A 21,142-nucleotide genomic window follows, 5' to 3' on the forward strand; every position below is an offset into this window, starting at 1 on the left:
CTGTTGTTTAATCATCCACAAAGATATGATAATGATCACTTAATGTTCTTGATTGGCCGTTATCACGTTTAAGAAGAGCCAGGTTTCATGTAATTAATATCAATTATCACATCTTGTTTTCCTTGATGATGAGAAACATTATTACCATGTTGCTATTTGAAACAACACATGGATAACTTTTCTGACAACTCCACTACTAGAAAAACATTGCATGTGGCGTAACATGCACTTTCACCACAAAATAAAAGAATCACCAACAACTTGTGATAAAAAGGAGTATCCATCCCTGCCTGACACATATTTATTGTTCCCCTGAGCCTACAGAGATAAAAACAACAACACAGTGCCCCTTTCTTCATTTGATTATATACACTGTAGATATAATCATACCAAATATTCAGTTTTCATGTGAACCACATTTGACAGTTGAAGTACACATATGCTTTAATTATCACAATTAATAAAATGTTTTAAAAAAATGCCTCCTGACTAACTTTTAAAAAAAATGAATGAAAATCTAATGACAAACATATTTCAGCAAAATCTGATCCAACCTCAAAAACACAGGTAACACTTCATAAGATTATGTTTTCAGCCAGGTTTCCTCAGATTTGTGATTGCCAGTTGCACCTGTGTCTGTGTAGTCAGAGCAGGCACCAATAAATGTTCATAGTTTTAAAAACAATGCTCCATTTACTAAGAAAATATGAATTTGGTCGTCTTGCTTTCATAAAATGATATGAAAGTATTCAAAATGCTATTGTCTGGAAGATAAGTACAATTTGGTTAAGAATGAGTCGTGAAATCTTCTTATTGGTGAAAAGTTGTGAGTTATCAAACAAAACATTGCATTAGCATGTAAATTAAATTATATCAAACAAGTTTAAATATTCACAACTAGCTTTATCAGTTACAATTTTTTTCTACATTTAAAAAAAGAGGATGCACATTGTATCCAATTATACCTTTAGAAATAGAGCCAACATTCACTTGAATGAATAATTTACTTCCTCAAAGCAAAATAAATTAATAAATGTAACTCAATTGTCACAAATCTGTTAAAAAGTAATACATTTTCTGGAAGAAAATGACACTATGTGGAAAAATAATATCTAAAGTCTGTAATGCATGAAATATGGGAACTGCAAGTGATAGTCACTAAACCCCCCAAATCATATTGATGTCCAATTGATTATGGATTAACCACAGGGAATAAAAACACAAGAGCAATATCAAATATGTCCATTTATCACCAGCATAATTGCATTAGGATTATATCAAGAAAGCTAAAATGACAAGCAGGGAGCACTTACCACAACAACGACGTTCCCTGTCAGCAGTCGGATGCTATTCTCCTACAGACCGATCTGAAATGGATGTAGAGATATTGTTAGCCACGTTACCACGTTAACTGGGAGCCCCCTGATGGGGAGTGGACCAATCGGGTCTGCTTACTCTCACGGCAACCAGGGCCTCTGTGTTTGATAAGAGACAGTTTAGAACAGTTTCATGTACTCCCAACCACTGTTTCCACTACCACAAATATTTGCTATTGACAGGATAAAGAATTTCGGTGTATCAGATAAACAACTCATTTCATAGCTTTTCATTAAAAAATGGACTTTAATGGGGGGATATTGATTTTTTCAAGCATTTATCATATATTGTTTTTAGAAAATATTTAGATTTGTCATGACAACACAAGATAAGGATAATGTAGTGGTAGTTTAATGCCCCTTTGGGCAGTATTTCAAGCATGTCACTGTCTGCGACAGACTAATACAGGAGGAATGCCAGACTAACACTTCATGGCAGTCAACGCCAAAAACCTTTGTGTCTACTAACCCAAACTTGGTTAATAGCATCATCTTTTGTACATTTTGATGTCATTATCAGGCTAACTACCTAAGGTTACTAGACCAAACAGAATGTTACTAGACTCTAATGGACTGTCATTGAATTATGTTGACAAACCTAGACAAATAATCAGGGCAAAGTGGGACACAAACTCACATCACAGGTTACTGGCATGCCAAAGTGAGGCAACTCTGCACAGCATTGTGGGGATTGAGAGTTGAAGAAACAGAATGACAGGGGACTCTTGTGATGACATTCCTAAACAAGATTCATGTACAGATTCAAGTTCTTCAGAGAAACAAATCAGTGTTCATACCATACAATCTTCATTTATAAAATTTGTAAAACTTCATGTATCTACAATGCCTCACATTTTAGTGAGTGAGTGAATTGGGTTTCAGGGCCCTCTTAACATTATTCTAGTTATATCACTGTGTGTCAGCTTAATAAGGGAGGAAACCCCAAAGTGATGCAGGTCTTAGACGTTTACCACTTCAGTGAAACCCAAGAGCATGGGTATGGTGCTGACAAACCTAGAAACATAATCGGGGCGAACGAGGATTTGAACCCACAATAATAGGTTTCTGACGTGCCCAAGGGACGCAACTCTGCACAGTGAATCATGGCGCTATAGACGACTGGGCCACCCATGCCACCCCCCCCAACCACCACCACATTGAAACCACGATCAGAAAACATTAAGCCTTTATAGTCAATTATTTTGTAAAACTAGTCCCTTTCATGAAGTAACCCTCAATACAAGATACAAATTAGGATGAAATATCATTTACATGGTCTGGAGCAGCCATGGAATATAATTATACTTCTGTTCACTGAAGATGTCTAGTTGTAGTCACCGGTCAGCCATACTCCACCTATATCATGGTGCTATATCATGGTGCAAGTGTAGCAGGGCGCGGAGTCATCCCACAGATGACATCCTTACCTTGTCAGATTGCTGATGGGGTTAACCTCTTTGGTCATGTGGGCAAGGTGTCCAACCTGTGATCAGAAGGTCCGTGGTTCGAATCCCATCACAGGACTCGGAAATTTTATGGCCGCTACATTGGCGCCTAACGTGGGGCTGAGCAGGTTCATATTAAATTTGAGCAAAATAAGCCTCAGTACCCTACTATGCGGCCCGCGACGTGCCTTCTGTTGACAGGGGAGTATGTAGCAGGGCGTGGAGTCATCCCATACATGACATCCTTACCTTGTCAGCTTGCTGACGGGGTTAACCTCTTTGGTCATGTGGACAAGGCGTCCGACCTGGGATCAGAAGGTCCTTGGTTCGAATCCCATCACGCGACTCTGAAATTTTATGGCCACTACACAAGGAACAACAGAGTTTGGGACAGGCAAACCACTGGTTTATATGATAAACAATGATCAATGTCATCAAGAGATGAGGTGAAGTATGGCGAAATGGGGTTAATGTTGCACTGAAGATTATTGCACTAATATAATGACATGCATGCACGTGTGTGTGTACGTGCGTGCGTGCGACTGCTTGTACTCGTCCAGACTAATGCAGATTTCATAGTGCAAGCCCACTGAGATCTCACGCAGTTGAACATGGATACTCCACTCCGACACATCAGATTCCGAGCCGACCAGTCCTTGTTTAGCCCCTTAATGCCAAGCGACAGGCAGGATAACAACAACTGCCATCTTTTAACATCTTTTGGTATGACACAGCCAGGGATTGAACCCAAGACCTTCCCTCCCCGGGCAGATGCTTCACCACTAGACCATAGAGGCAGTCGATCAAGACATGATGAGACACACACAACCAGGTCACAACCAGGTCACAACCACTTCACAACCAGGTCACAGCCTGTATTCACAAGGGTTCCATTAAAGCACTAAACTTTAACATAGACTCCGCGCTATGATCGCTTTGTGAAACAATGCCCTGATCCTCATTTGTCAGCTCTTAAATATTGGTCATAGCAATCTATTCTCCCCAAAATTTCCTCTCCGTAAGATTAAAACTTTTAGATCTTCAGACTACAAGAGCAACCATGTTTAATCAATTAAACTTTGTTAAAAGTTTTAAGACGAAGATCAGTCCTAGACAGTGTAAAAAAGCCTCTTAAGGCTAAGATGTGCAGAAGCATGGACACTTAAACAGAAGCTACGACACTGATTGCCGATAGCCAAATAAAGGTCTCAGTGGGGAGAGTTTGAAATTTCTCAAGTGAAAAGCTATCACACAATGGCAAGTCTCACTTGGAAGTTTTAAACATTTTCCATAACACTATTCCACAGAATAATATTAACTAAGGCTTTTTTACACATAACTGCATCACACTTAAACAGGGAGTATACATATATACCAACCATTCCGACACTAACAGCTTCTCTCAGGACCCATTCTGTATTGTATGGAAAGAAATATGTATACAGAACTATTTTCTGCATGAAAACTATTAATCAAACACTAACATCGCTGGCATACATCAGCTCAACAGAGTTTAGCTCAGGTTTTGTAAACACAACTTCTGTAAAAATATCCACATTTGACTCCTACAACTTTGAAAAATAAATTGGTGTTTGGTTTATACTGAAAACTGTCATTATCCAAGACATTAGAGATATAAAACGACCACAAACGTAATTGATTTTCCAAAAGAAAATCTTTCAAGTGACATTGAACTGATCTAGCCTTCATTGATAAGTAACAATTTAACACGGAGATCTGAAGATATTTGCCTTTATCATCCCTGTCAGTTCACGGAGAATTAAAGACATGGTCAGCCTCTTATGTTGGAAACGAGAGTATCACAAAATGGAGAAAGGATCACTTGAATGTGACAGGCTCAGAAGACATTTTTTTTAAATTTCATTTAATGAACCTTCACGAGAACTGGAATCATCAATAGTTCAAGTCAAATGTTAGATATTATTTTTAAATATTTGCATTATGCAACTGAGCCAAAATTTCATAAATGTTGAATAACAAACATTTTGAGAACATTTTGTTTTTATTCCTGTTGACTTATATTGGGATTGAAAAAACAAGTTAGTATATGAAGGTAAGGAAGCCAGCTTGTATTGGGCTTGGAAAGACAAACCAGTGTTAATCACATACATCGTAGACCCCGCTGTGGTTGGGTATGAGGGCATGAGGGCACGATGACACCAGCCATGGAACTTCTTAAACAGTTGAGTTGAGTTGAGTTGAGTTGAGTTGAGTTGAGTTGAGTTGAGTTGAGTTGAGTTGAGTTGAGTTGAGTTGAGTTGAGTTGAGTTGAGTTGAAATGGGGTTTAACATTGCATCCAAGATCATCGCTCTTGTATATAGTGATGTGTGCATGTGTGTGTGTGGCTGCTTGTACCGGTCTGGACTATTGCCGATTTCATAGTGCTGTCACAGTTTAACATAAATACCCCACTCAGACATAGTATACTCACTCCGAGCCAACCAGTCCTTGTTTTAGACCCTTGTTTCACCCAGGCAGGGTAACAACAAGTACCATTTCTTAACATCTTTTGGTGTGACAAGGCCGGGGATTGAACCCCAGACCTTCCGCTCTCTGGGCAGACACTCTACCACTAGCGCTTGGAGGCAGTCTCTTTGCACTAAGAGGGTCATAGCTGCCATATTATTAAACAGACTTATGATGGTTATAGTGCTAAGATTAATTTGTAGAATGGGACTCTGATCTGCTATTTATATACCATTCATGCTCTTCTAGCATTGAGACCATGCAGTCCTCATTTCATCAACCAAAGTTGGTATTGATAAATTATTCTACCATCCAAACCTCATTTGGTCATCTAAAATTGAGTTCTGCAGTGAGGACTGATTCTAAAACACAATCTTCAATTTACACCAAATCCTCATTTGTCAAGCAAGGCAGGTACTGACAGCCTATTCTATCATCCAATCCTCATTTGGTCAGCTAGGACTGAGATGTGTATTGAGAAACCTGTTCTATGACACAATATTCATTTGGTTAGCAAAGGTTGAGGTTGGTACAGAGGAACCATGACACAATCCTCATTTTACACCCATCTTTGGTCAGCTGACACATGAGGACTTATCCAACCATCCAATCCTCATTGGTCAACCAAGTCTAGTACTGAGAATCTGACTCGCAGACCTATTTCTGAAATCCATGTAACCCAAACCTTTACTTATTTTGTCATGTCTCTTAACAGATATCTTTGCCAACCATATCTTCACAACTGGACCTAAACAAGAAGCCCAAAAGCACTGGCCACATTGAAAACAACCTTAAACATACCCACAAAGACAAAGTACAGCTTACTGTATAGGGAACATTGTACAGACCCAGCCATAAAACCTTCACACCTAGAGCAAAACCACACAGACAGTAAATTACCATTACCATTACCATGGACGACCCTTCAGTCCAAGCAGGAAGCATGGTCCACTTACACAAGGAGCCATGGCTCTTGCAATAAAGCTTGTATTGCGCCCAGAACCCAAGACTTAACAAAGTCTTTGATATGCATTTAGAAGTGAACTGTTAAAGGGGCATGTTTGCTTGTTGTTTAATGCTGCCCCCAGCAATATTCCACCTACATGACAATGGCCTGTGAACAATAGTGTCCAGACAACATTGATTGATATTGTGAACTATGATTTACATCAGGGTATGCAATCAACATCAAGTGACCAAGCCTGACCACCCAATCCATTTTCGTTGAATCTTAGGACCAGCATTACTAGGTTGCTAGGGACCAATTCTCACCTGGAATCCCACCAGGGCTCGCCTCTTACAACCAGCATAGATGGCTGGGGACCAGTTCTAACCTGAAATCCCCACCAGGGCCCGCCTCTTATGACCAGCATAGATGGCTGGGGACCAGTTCTAACCTGGAATCCCCACCAGGGCTTGCCTCTTACGACCAACATAGATGGATGGGGACCAGTTCTAACCTGAAATCCCCACCAGGGCCCACCTCTTACGACCAGCATAGGTGGCTGGGGACCAGTTCTAACCTGAAATCCCCACCAGGGCCCGCCTCTTACAACCAGCATAGGTGGCTGGGGACCAGTTCTAACCTGAAATCCCCACCAGGGCCCACCTCTTATGACAAGCATAGGTGGCTGGGGCCAATTATACCCGAAATTCCCATGAGCAGGGGTGGGGTTTAAGAAGTATAGCCAGAAACATTAAAAAAAAAAAGAGTTATCAATAAGAAGTTACATGTCTACAAATTAGCTGTAACTGATGCTGCTGTGGTTGACAGGACCGTGATTTTTGCTGTTTGCTGTCAATACATTACTAGTGGTTGGGTTCAGGTTACTAAACGATAGCCATGCATATCATAGAAAACTGCCTATCATGTTTTGTTTGCAAGGCACTAATCTAGATTAAATACATCGATTCCAGATAGCCATGATTGTTTCTGATACTAGTGAAGGGAGGCAGATAAAGCGTACATTTGAAATGACATTGATAGTAATGGATTCTGAGAAATAATACCCAACCCACTTCAAACTCGAGTCCGATTTGTCAAGTTTTGCCGAAAGCTCATTTTACACTTCAGCAAAAATGATTAAGATTCTGGAATGAGATAATATTTTTTTTGGTCAATGACGGATATGATTCCTGAAGGAGATAACTTGACAATTAGTTTGCAAACAAATAATTTTTTAGTATCACCAGGACATATTTGTCATGTTGGCTCATCTCATGTCAAGCAGATTGAGACAGAAATTAAACCAATAAATGAAACTTTGTACTCTTTGTACTCATGGCATCATGATGGAACAATGTTTTATTGTAAAATATACCAAGCTTCATGCTTCATTGTTCTTTGCGATTTATCGCATAGCTATCTTATATTGAAGGATAACCATCCAAACTGGTATAAAATAGCATACTATGTGGTTCTATATGTGTTACTGCAGTATAAGAAACAAGTTTGATTCCTCATCACCCAATCAGAATAAAGAAATACAGGATAACATACTTTGTAATTCTTACATCAACATTGTTGAAAGAACCATCAGATCTTATTGACCAGAATAAGGGGGCACGGTTGGCCCAGTCGTCATGATTAACTGTGCAGAGTTACGTCCCTTAGGCATGCCAGAAACCTATGATTATGGGTTCGAATATTGCTGAGTGTGGCATTAAACTACATAAACACACAAAAAAAGGATGCCAAAGAACATTAAGATTGCAACAACAAAAACGTGGAAAGTATGGTGTAAAACTCCACCCTTATGGGGGCCGAGAGTTCTAGAATTGAAACTTAGTTTATGTTTACATACATTCATGTTTTATTCATTATGATAAATATAAGAAAGAAAAATCAAATTTGAAAGTTAATAAGGGTACATGCTTTTAATGCTTGTACATTTTATTATCATCCTTAAAGAGTCTGTACCTAAAGTTGATATCTCTTATAAGAAATAAACGACTCGTGTTCGTTGTTTTTCGTACAATAAAACACTGCAGGGAGAATAAACCACTCGGGGCTGCGCCCATCATGGTTTATTCTCCCCGCAGTGGTTTATTGTATGATAAACAACTCCCCCTCATCGTTTATTTCTTAAATAGAAGCCCAAATAATCAACAACACTTTTTACAACCTTAACAAGGAACCAAGCTGTCCCCAGGAAAGTAACCAAGATGCAATTCCCAGCACTAAGCACTAACCCCATGCCATCACTAACTGTCATGGTAACAGCTGTCAAAATGAAGATAAAATAGTTTTTATCGAATATTGACATTGGAAACTTTTTCAGATTAACATTAAAATATATCCTCCAGTGTATAAGTTAACTCAATCAACTGTTAAACCAAGGCAGAATGGCTATAATGAATTTAAGTGACAGAAAAAGCTAAAAAGCTTTAACAAATAATAGTATCTGAGATCCAAACATTTTCCTGAATAACTTTTTATCTACACATCTATCTGATTGTGGACACATCTAAAACATCTGTCAAACAAACAGTTATGGACGAGAGCACCAGTTTCACCAGATGGTGTGCTTGTTGATAACGTCAGCACTGGCCCAGCTGGGTAATGGCTTCAAATAAATAACCAACTCTGGACCAGAGAATCCAGCGATTGACATCATGAACATTGACCTATGCAAATGGGATACGATGACATGCATCAACCAAATCAGCGAGCCTGACAACCCCATCGTGTTAGTCGCCTCTTACAACAAGGATAGTTGCCTATTCCGGCAAGCATGGGTTACTGAAGACCTAAACTAAATAATTCCAAAGTGATGTAGTTTTGAATAGCTAACAACTGTGCATGAAATGGATGCTTAGGTCTCTGTCAATTCAAACCCGAATCTTCACGGGTATCAACAATAAAGTACCTCACAATCACGATGTCATACAAAATGCTGACAATCATCTATACATGACACTTGCTGCATGGACAATATAACCCTGAAGATGTGTGACACATGCTTATCAAGTTGGACATTGCTCTATACAGTTATGTTATGTTATGTCAAAACTAATGTCTCTCTAATCCTGTATACAAGAATCTGACAAAGACCACTGACATTGCCATGACACTCCGGTCACGCCTCCCTCCATATGGGTGCATGTTATTTTACAAATTATGGCAGGAAATATTCATTTATTCGTCGATATGAAGAAACAATAGATATACAGTTTTCCAATGTATAGTTTAGCATCATAACCTGTTGGCCATGAATAACCTGTTGGCAATGATCACCAATTTGATTTTATAACCAGTAGGCCATGATAACCAATGTTATAACCAGGAGGCCATGATCACCATTCTTTTATAACCATAAGGCCATGATCACAAATTAGATGTTATCACCAGTAGGCCATGATCACCAATGTTATAACCAATGTGCCATGATGACCAATGTTATAGCCAGCAGGCCATGATCACCAATGTTATAACCATAAGGCCATGATCACCATCATGTTATAACCATAAGGACCATGATCACCAATTTGATGTTATAACCAATAGGCCATGATCACCAAGTTGATGTTATAACCAATAGGCCATGATCACCAATTTGATGTTATAACCAGTTGGCAATGATGCCCAACCTGATAATATTTAACCAGTTTGCTGTCAAAACAATGTTTGCCATTTCAACCAGATCGGTGCTATAATCAGAATGGTATTTTGACCTGTCTGGTATTATAATAAATTAGGTATTATGTTCAATTAGGCATTATCATCAGTTAATGATCAATTTTGCATGATTATCAGTTACAAGAATGTTCTGATGTGAATAAAAACACAAAAGTGTCAGAGTTCATTACAAGACTAAACAATTCAGTCAGTTGACTTTTTAGCACTGTCTGAAGAAAACTAGTCTATCATGATGAAAGAAAAGTGTTATACATTTACAATCCACAGGCTTTTTGAAAATTATATATCTGGAATAATAACAAGACATTTAGAAACACTGTTCTGTCAAACTGTGACGGTGACATTAATGGTAATTTGGTATTGTAGACAGAATAGGACCTTTGCCAGCACAGCTTGTCATTAATATAGGCTACACTGTACATCTTAGTAGAACATTACCTAGTCAAATATAGCTTATATACCTCTCAACATTTGCCTAGGACCACCCCTTTGATGAAAGATGACTAATAGACAGTAAGTCTGTCAAACAAAAAATACACAAAGATGCTAGTATTGACATCAGTCATATAATGGCATCATTTCATGGCGAACAGTTGATAACGACATTAAGAGCCCCTGATTCTGATACCACTACATCTTGCAACTGTATCTTGGCCACTCATGTTGAGTTGTACATGTATTTCATAATTTCAGTTCAACTTGTCAACAAGATAAAAATATGACTGCTTTTGAAAAAACACCATACACTGGTATTTTCCAAGGTATTGTGAAGGTAATCAAAGTACTTCAAATCATGATATAACGATAATACCACACATCTATATTTATAATAATTTTATAATAATACAAAACTATACACAAATACTTCAGCATTCATCCCTCTGGCTTCAAATCATTCCATGTTTAGCCAAACGTTTCGAAAATATGTTTTTATGTACACAATGTCTATAATAATGCAAAAGTTTAAAAAACTTATTGTTAGTGAGGATGATCATTATAAACCTACTGGCTGTTCGTGTAACTCGATATGGAGTTTTTGAAATTGTGGTAACACCTCATAGGAGGTATTACAACGATTGTAACACCTCGCAGGAGGGCTTACAACGATTGTAACACCTCACAGGAGGGCTTACAATCATCATAAACCCTTGATAGAACAAAAACTACGAACAGCCTACGATACGCATGTGCAGATTTCGTACCATTGCGAGACGCACATGCAGATTTCGCACCGTTGTGAAACCCACGTGCTGAGGTCACCGGTTTCATTGAACCGAGTTCACGACTGCAGGCGATATTTCATCTCCGATACAGGTAATACATTTGAGAGTTTTTATTACAGTTATCTAATTAAAAACGTTGTCTATGCGATGAGTCGGTTTATAAGTTGGACAAACCATGTCTCCTCGAGATTACTAGAGATTGTAAACCCTCACATTCGGATTGTTAGAATCTCATAAACAGTGGCAGACGGTAGCCTAAAGACCCTAGTTTGATTCCCGACATGGGCACAATGTGTGAAGCCCGTTTCTGGTGTCCCCCGCCTTGATATTGCTGGAATATTACTAAAAGTGCAAAACCATACTCACTCACTCACTTTCATAAACAACCATGGCCACATACTCTCACACATAAAATACATAGTGTACCAAATTTTCGTCCATGTCAGTTCACAGCTCTTTCCTGCGTAAATAATCACCTTCTGATTAAGTAATATTGATAAATCATCGTATCATAAAACATTTCCTAATGAACTAATTTAACCAGAGAAGATAATCTATGTCTTTCTATTTCTACTCGGAGTATCTGCATATTGAATAAATCCTGTCCAACAAATGACTTGTCATGCTGGCCAACTTTTACAGCACAATCTGGTGGTCCATGGACTGTGTAATTATATTTCCTTTCTACAGAGTCACAAATATGACTCAGGGGCTTAAGAAACCTTCCTCTGAACCTATGGAATATCATATAGCAGTTAGCTGAGATAATTATATCTGCTCCTGTCGTAATTCACCCTGATTGCTTTCTGGCCAGATGGTGCTGTATGTTGTGTGGTTGCACTGCCGATTTTCTCTTCCAATACACGATGCCTGGCGTGTCTTGTGTGTTCTATAAAACACTAACATGATAAACCACTTATTCTATCAGCAGAGGCAACAGCTACGACTGAATAACCTCATCGTTTCCCAATTACTATCACAGTTTACGTGTGCATTAATCATGGCCCGTTTGATGCAAGACCAGTCAGGTTTCCTTCACTTATAACAAGGCAATAAAAGATGGATGATTTTTGCATTTTCTAGTCAGAACAGACATGGGTTATACAATTGTACACTCAACGTTCTGCCTGTGAACACAGAATGTCAGGTGTTAAGGCAACACTGAAACAATTACAGTCGACAAATTCCAATATTTGCTTCCATAATGCCATTGATTAAAAAGCCATTTTCACCCCTCTCACACAATGGCTATCTTTATCAACACTGTCCATATTGGAACGAGCTCTTTATCCAGGATTTTCATCAAAGAATGAACCCTACACTTAAATTATGTTTTCATGTCGTACAGTATGTGCTTACAAAGCAGTTGTGAAATACAGGTGGGGGGAAGCTTTTGCAAGGGATGTTAGGGAGCTGAAATGATTTAATTATTCTGTCGCTTCAACGTCGAAATTCTTATTCTGCAAAAAGGAAATGATATTTCAGCCGAGAAAACAAACTGTCAAATTTGACCCTAACAGCTTTCAATCAAAGAGGAAAAAAGACATTTTAACATGTAAAGAAAGCAGGATTCCAAATTTGAATAAAACAACAGGATTGTCAGTTGGCTTGCTAAAAGCAACATGGAGCCAATGGTAAACAGTACGCAGCTCTGGTGAAACATTTAGAAATTCCAATTGTTCAAAGTTGTAATCTATCCTACACAACACCAAGGTCAAATACATCATTGTCTTCTCCAGATACAAGAATAGAGTACAACTGTATCTCTTTCTCTTGAAACTTTAAATTGTTTCCCCGTTTGTGTTCTAAAACTTCATCAGTACTACAAGAAAGAGAACATGTGTTTCAAGGCTTGTTACATTTCTTATCTAAAAATATTCCAAGTCTCAAGATTTTGTAAAATTGTTTAAAGAGAAAATGTTTGTAAGCTTTCATTTCTTACTTATACATAATCCAAATTTCAAATCTTAAATTAACTTTAAATTTTGAAGATCTTATTTTTTTTATTGAAAAGCATATATCTCTTCCACAGCATATGCCTTCATTAAAACTGCAAGTTTTAAACTTTCTGAAGCACCATCATACCAATATTGTAAACAAAATGTAAACATACAACATCTAAAGTTCTTTACAACCTATACTTTAAATTATTGATACTCATGCAATTCCCAACTACATCTTGTGTGGCTCGAGCTCCTGTAAACCTTTCCAAGGCCATCAAGAAGAAAACCACCAAAATTATTAAGAATGTAATAAAATATAAACTTAATCGTAAGTCTATTACTTTTATGGCCATTGGCTGGTAGTTATTTTTGCATGAATGGGTAAATGTGACTGTTTATCATGTGTGATTCATCAACATGAAAATTGGGACTTTAATCACCAGACAAAGTAAACCGCTCCCCCGTTTGGTAAACCCTCAAAGTGTTTAATTAAGTGTAGCTGTAAATCTTCTATATCTTGAGACCAATCTCAGAAGCATCTCAAAATGAAACAATGTTGACAATCTTCTCAAGCAGGCCTTGTAAATGACAGAATAATGACTGTTAGCAGGTTTCTTGGCTCATATTTGTTTGGAATAGCTGACCTACAATTCACAACTTCTGGACCGTAATCAAGGGAAAAGATATCTGTGTTAATGACATTCATTTCATGACGTCAATGGCAGTGCCAGTGTGTACATAAGTCAGGCGAATACAATAAAAAAACAATTTCAGTCTTAGATGACCGAATACAATGAACATATATTTTTGTGTGTTAATATAAGCCAGAATTTTACCAATTTGAAAATTTCCACACAAACAAAAGCCACAAAACCATTTCCACATTCATAAAAATCTCTGCTGTAAGAAGAGTCTGTTGTGTGATTCCTACTACATCATGAGCATGTATTTTTTTTTAATCACTATCAAATAGTGATGATACCAGGTGTTTGAGTGTATCCTGCACCGTAGGTAGCCCCCATCACAAACACATGCAAAGGTAAGTCATCTGAACAAACACAGGAACATATGGTTCAAGTCAAAATAGGGAATCCGACATCATTTTTGTCACTGATGCACTAAATTTGGAAATGTCCTCCACATGCCTACCATAAAACCTTTTCGAAGCTTTACTGAGGTCTTGACTGTTGAAAGCTTGATCAAACAACTTTTGAGCAAGAGTCTTAAGATGCTCTTTGAAATGTGCTTTAAAAGTTGTGAAATGTAAACACCAAAGGCTGGAGCTGCAGGAATATTGCTCAATATGAAGACTATTGGGAAGTTGAAGTCCATCCTCTTGTCATACTAGCTCGTGGAGAGCTTTTTGTCATTCTGAATCTTATGAATAGATCTAAATATGAAACAGTTGAGGTGGTTCAACTCATCTCCGCTATTTCTAAGTAAGCATGAGATATATGGATGGACAACCTTTTTATTACAATTCGGAGTAATGTTTTGGTGTAGGTTCTACCACCGTTATCAAGCAAGTGATTTATTTCTAAGTTAGGTGGGTAAATCAGTGGAAGGGAATTGGCTATTTGACTGTTATTGCACAATATCAGATCTTCGATAAACCTGAAAATTGTTGGCCAAACAATATAATCATGAAATAATGATCAAGCCCAACAAAATGACTGTACAGAGTGAGTGAGTGAGTTGGGTTCAGTGCTGTTTGAACAGTATTCCAGTTATATCACAGCTGGTCAGCTTAATGTTGGAGGAAATCCCGAAATGATTCAGGTCTCTGAGGTTTCACCACTTTGGTATGGTGCTGACAATCTGAAACCTAACTGGGGCAAACCAGGATTCCATCCCACAATCATTGGGGCGCATATAGAAAATGAAAGTGTAAATAGCACAATTAGCTGCAGTCTGTTTGATATCCTCCAGTGGAGGCAGGGATTTTGTATTAGTAAAAGTCTGTTGAATATGCTGAATATGCTGTTGAAAAACGATTCATCCTCAAATTTTACACAATACAATAAATATTAAATATCAATTTAATATAAAAATATTGGTATTTATTTGAAAAGAAATCTGTCTGTCTAAAGTATTATAAGTATTGTATTGAGATAGTACAACATTTGTCCCACTTGTCCTTGTGCACATTTTTTATCTTATGTAGTGTGCTCTTGGCCATGTGGCTTTTGACATCAAATAAACTTCTTCATCTTCTTAAAAAATCAATGGACATGCAAGATGTTCTGTAAAATGATAGTGTTGTGGGTTCCAAAAGAAATGTTTTGCTCTTCCTTCCAGAGAAAATATTGTGTGTCTTGAAGCGCCACTGAAAACCATATTCCGTCTCAAACAAACATTCCCCCCCCCAAGAAAACTAAACAGCTCTTCCCTTGATGGAAATGACAGGGTTCATGTGGTGGTCTTTGAAACAGCTCTTTAACCTTTCAAATTAACAAAGCATTTTAGTACTTTCCTCACAACCTTTTGAAATAGTAGAATAAATGTGTTGTACTTAATCAACAGTAAGGAATTCGACAAATAATCACAATGACCTGATGAATCAAAGTCTTCCAATACATCATTTCTGACAAATAAAATTTGAAAAATAATAGTGGTTGTCTGGACAAAAATGCTAATAAATCTGAATTATCGGATGTTGATTAATTTGTCGAGTTACCAGACAAATCTTGCTGCCATAGGATAGACTGGCTATTTCCTTTTTAACCCCTACTGTCTGTGTCATAAATCCTTGCAGTGTTCCTCACTGTTGTCTCATATTGTAAAAGTCATGCTTGGAGCTGACAGTTTAGACCAGGCAGTGCCCTTATCATTTGTGGTAAAGGCTGGAGCTCAGTGGAAGTCAAATGGCAGAATTCGAATAACAGCTCACGCAGACCGAGGTTCTGTAGCTCACTTCGTTAATATGAGGAAGCACTTTATTAGAATTATGACTGCACTGTTTCACATGATTGAGACTTAGAGATGAGCGTTTAATATTCTTCATGGCTCATGCTTACTCTTAATAACTATGTCTTGAGCTAGGAGATAAACCAACTGTGATTTCCAGCTCAAGTTTTTTAACACAATCCAAATTTAAAAAAAGTTTGCCTAAGTTTGCCTGGCAATTAGAAAACAAGTTGTATATGTTTAGTGAATTTGTATTTATTTCCATTCAACCATGTTACAGTTTGCTGCCATTTGAATTGATGCCAGTTGATTATCAAAATAACCTATATTTATTATAGTACCATAAACTTCAAGATGCTGTTAATTCAGCCAAGTAAGATCATTTGGATTGCAACATTGTGTCAGGCAAATGGTGAGTGATGCTTTGTGCTCAAAGACATGTATTTTGGTCCTTGTTATAGATATGCAACCCACAGGTCTACATTCCAGACATCATCGGTACCAAGTAGTGTCTCGGTGGTGTTGACAAAACTGTTCCCCTTTACTGCCCCCATTTTATTAAAGACAAAACTGTTTCCAATTACTGCCCCCATGGTATTCCAGACAAAACTGTTCCCCATTACTGCCCCCATGGTATTCCAGACAAAACTGTTTCCAATTACCGCTCCCATGGTATTCTAGACAAAACTGTTCTCCATTACTACCCCCATGGTATTCTAGACAAAACTGGCCTCCATTTCTGTACCCATGGTATTCCAGACAAAACTGGTCGCCATTACCGCTCCCATGGTATTCCAGACAAAACTGGTCTCCATTACTGTACCCATGGTATTCCAGACAAAACTGGTCGCCATTACCGCTCCCATGGTATTCCAGACAAAACTGGTCGCCATTACCGCTCCCATGGTATTCCAGACAAAACTGGTCGCCATTTCTGATGCAGGAGGGAAGCCCAAGAAACTCTGAGGAGTCAAGCTGCTGAATGGGGTGCCCGAGTAGTGACCTGTGTGCTGTACACACGACCAGATGCCATCACCCTTTACATGATCCAACTTTGATAGGTTATGGAAGTATCAAACAGCCAGATGAGCTAACAAAAGAAAGAGGCTGTGATGAATGAGCAGTATGCTAAACCAATGGCACATCAATATTCAGGTTTCAGACACTGCCATACACATGATGACTAACGTGATAACATCATCAAACACATCAGTCTTCTCCAGTTGACCTGCTTAGTGTAAATACTGATTAAACACATACAGTAGAAAAAGTCATATGCATTCATGTCCATCACTGACACCTGTCACTTCCACCTGGATATATTTGTGTGGGTAGGTGATGAGTGTGTGGGTAGGTGATGAGTGGGCAGGTAGGTGATGAGTGTGTGGGTAGGTGATGAGTGTGTGGGTAGGTGATGAGTGGGCAGGCAGGTGATGAGTGTGTGGGTAGGTGATGAGTGTGTGGGTAGGTGATGAGTGTGTTGGTAGGTGATGAGTCGGCAGGCAGGTGATGAGTTGGTGGTAGGTGATGAGTGGGCAGGCAGGTGATGAGTGTGTGGGTAGGTGATGAGTGTGTTGGTAGGTGATGAGTGGGCAGGCAGGTGATGAGTGTGTGGGTAGGTGATAAGTGGGCAGGTAGGTGATGAGTGGGTGGGTAGGTGATGAGTGTGTTGGTAGGTGATGAGTCGGCAGGCAGGTGATGAGTTTGTGGGTAGGTGATAAGTGGGCAGGTTGGTGATGAGTGGGTGGGTAGGTTATTAGTGTGTTTGTAGGTGATGAGTGTGTGGATCGGTAGGTTTCATACAACTTTTCAGCAATATCATAGCTAGGCACACCATAAATGGGTATTGGTATTGTACCAGCATGGGGAATTATACATAGGTCTTCAGTGTGAAAAGCAAACACTTATACCCCTAGACTACCTCACAGGCCCCTGGACTAGCTAACCACAGTCAGCAGTATTCTATCTCTGGCAAAACAGCTTGATGAAGTTGAGGTAAGGCGAAATGAGGCTTAATGTTGCATCCAAGATTATTGCACTTATATAGCAATGTGCATGCATGTGTGTTTGTGAGTGGGGGGGCTGCTTGTACTAACCTGGACAAATGCTGATTTTATAGTGCAAGCCAACTGAGATATCAAGCCGCAATTAAACATGAATTTTGCTTATTTTTAAGTTTAACGCTGCACTGAGCAATATTCCAGCTTATGGCAGCCGTCTGTAAATAATCGAGTCTGGACCAGTCAATATACCGGTAGTGATTGACATCACAAGCATCAATCCATGCAATTGTGATACAATGAAATTAACATGACTCCGAGCCAACCAGTCCTTATTTTAGCCAAGGCAGGCAGGGTAACAAGCAGTACCATCTTTCAATGCCATTTGGTATGACGCAACCGGGGATCAAACCCAGACCTTCCACTTTCCAGGCAGACACTCTTCCACCAGACCACGGAGATGATCGTCTGTTGAAGAAGTCTGGGTACAGCAAATCACTGGGTAACAATGGTAGCAACAGTACATGGTTTCAGGGCACGATGACATGATCAGTCAGCTCACACAATGTAACCCCTGCTCCTCATGTTATCCATCCATGACGATCCAGTTAGAAGTGGTCTTCAGCAACCAGACATGCTTGTACCCAATGACCCGGGTTAGAAGTGGTCTTCAGCATCCTATGCTTGTACCTAATGACTCGGGTTAGAGGTGGTCTTCAGCATCCTATGCTTGTACCCCATGACTCGGGTTAGAAGTTGTCTTCAGCATCCTATGCTTGTACCCCATGACCCCGGTTAGAAGTGGTCTTCAGCATCCTATGCTTGTACCCAATGACTCGGGTTAGCAGTTGTCTTCAGCAGCCCATGCTTGTAACCCTCAACAAGATCCGGGGTAGAATACCTGGTAGGTCTTCAACAACCCATGCTTGTCATAAAAGGCAACTATGCTTGTCGTAAGAGGCGACTAACCTGATTGGCTGGTCAGACTCGCTGACTTTGTTCATGCAGACCGTATCCCAACCATATAGATTCATGCCAATCACAGGATTGTCTGGTCCAGACTTGATTAACACATTTGGATGTTTCTTAAATCTACACTCACAAGAAGATGATCAAGGTTTTCAACATTTACTCAATGTAGCTTAAAATATCATCAGTATGTCTACTGATTATTTCAAATAAATGTCTTCTGGTGCAGAACTGTGGTTGTGTTTAGAATCATGAACTGGGGAGCCAGACATATTGTCATTAACTGCAGCCATGCATGCATGGTCTGCCTGTTGCAGAGAACACATAATTAATCAGCAAAAAACATCTACAGGAAAATATTTGTTTCATGTGTATTGGAGGCGATTGTGAAAGATTACATTGGGAATAGCATTGTGATCCTATTGTAGATATAGACAACATATTTCCGAGCGAGTGAGCTACATTGGTGAAACACTGCTTTGAACAGTATTCAAGTTTTATCAAAGTGTGTCAGCTTCATGTGGGAGGAAAGCCCGAAATGATGCAGGTCATAGACGATTATCACAATGATGAAACCCAGAAGTATGGCATGGTGCTGACAAACCTGGAAACTAAATCAGGACAAAAACTGGATTCAAACCCATCATCATAGGTTTCTGTTAGAGCTAAGGGACGCAACTCAGCACAGTGATTTACGGCACCTCAGACGACTACACCTCTTTTTCCCACTCCCAATGTGTATGTACTGTTGCCATGGGTTACATCAAAACCATTTAACACTGGTTACATAATGCTTTTTTATCAACAATACAATTCCCATTTTTATCCATACATGCATTATAAACCCACATGACTGGCTCTGTAATTTATGTTCTTAATTCCAAAGAAGAAAAGCGGTGGTAGGCGTAATAGCTTTGATCAAACAATGTTGAAGAATCCTGACATAAGATCTTTAGGTTTTCAAGCTTCTTGTGAAGAAAACCTGGTACACCACATGTGGCAAAAGAAATGGCCACACACCATTCCCACACTAACTGCAAATATTTGATTTTACAGACAAAACATCCAAACCAATTGCACTACATTGTTGTCACTGACAGGTCTTTATGGGAGCTCTACAAACTGCATCAGCACTAAAACCTGTACTTCATAGAAACAACGTGGGATAACAAAAATTGTTGCTACGTTGCCAAAGTCCTAGAATTACGTTCAGGGCCTGGTAACGATAAACCTACCATGTGAACAACAATTCAGCAGTTAATTACATGAACAATACCTCTGGTCTTTGTCCAAAAAGGAAGCTGTTAGGGTTATCTTGCCAACCATTGTTGTAGGGGGCTATGAAACAAGCTTTACATCAGCTGGTGTGAGTGAGTGAGTGAGTTGAGTTTAAAGGGGCACTGATCTAACGCAATTCCCCGGGACTGGTTGTTGCCTTTGTTATTGTTTTTTCCCAGTGAGTACCCAGATGTATAGCAGAAATCAAGACTAGTTCGCGACCTCTGCTGCGCCATTCATAAGCGCATTAGTCACTTTTATGGGTAGTAATAAGGGCGTATGGTCACATTGATCAACAAAATGAAATACAGTTTTCGAGATAATAAGGAAATGTAGGTATCTTTGTGGGTAGCATCAGTAATGGTGACGAAGTTTTGATAAGTCACTTGCTTGGTAATTTTGCGATTTTCGTTTACACTATTTTGACTTGCAACACAAAGTAAATATTTTACCTGAGCATTGCTTTTTTTGTAGTGTGTATATTTTTTTACTGTCAAAATGTGTAACATTTTCAAATTTATTAAACGCCTAAATATTCAGTTATTTTACAAAGTGACTGAAAAACATTTTGATCTGTATCATTATGATAACGAATTCCAAACATTTTGATGTTTAATGTCATCACCAAGAGACTGAAAATGTAACGTTGAAAAGTACATTTCAATGTTGTTTGGCTTCTAATCCTACATAATAATCTGCTGTGATGTTTGTAGGCCCTTTTGATCGTCTTAATCAATCTGGACAGATTTTTTAGTCAAAATGAAATATTTACACATTTTATAAATTGCCTGAGAGAATCACATTTTACAAATTAACGGTAATATATACATGCTTACAAAGGAAAAGACCTGTGAAACAACGTCTATCGCCATTG

The 21,142-nt window shown here is 38.8% G+C and overlaps 1 protein-coding gene across 1 annotated transcript in view; it reads right to left on the minus strand.

Moving 5' to 3' along the window:
* Positions 1–21,142, minus strand: part of LOC139452351 (G-protein coupled receptor dmsr-1-like) — a 190,565-nt gene that overhangs the window by 121,889 nt on the left and 47,534 nt on the right. The window contains exon 2 of the mRNA XM_071233800.1: positions 1,314–1,367. The gene's annotated coding sequence lies outside the window, so the exon portion shown is untranslated. The remainder of the gene's footprint in view (positions 1–1,313; positions 1,368–21,142) is intronic.

The sequence above is a fragment of the Haliotis cracherodii genome, unplaced genomic scaffold (genome assembly GCF_022045235.1).
Source record: "Haliotis cracherodii isolate W230 unplaced genomic scaffold, xgHalCrac1.p SCAF_9, whole genome shotgun sequence".
NCBI classification, from domain to species: Eukaryota; Metazoa; Mollusca; class Gastropoda; order Lepetellida; family Haliotidae; genus Haliotis; species Haliotis cracherodii.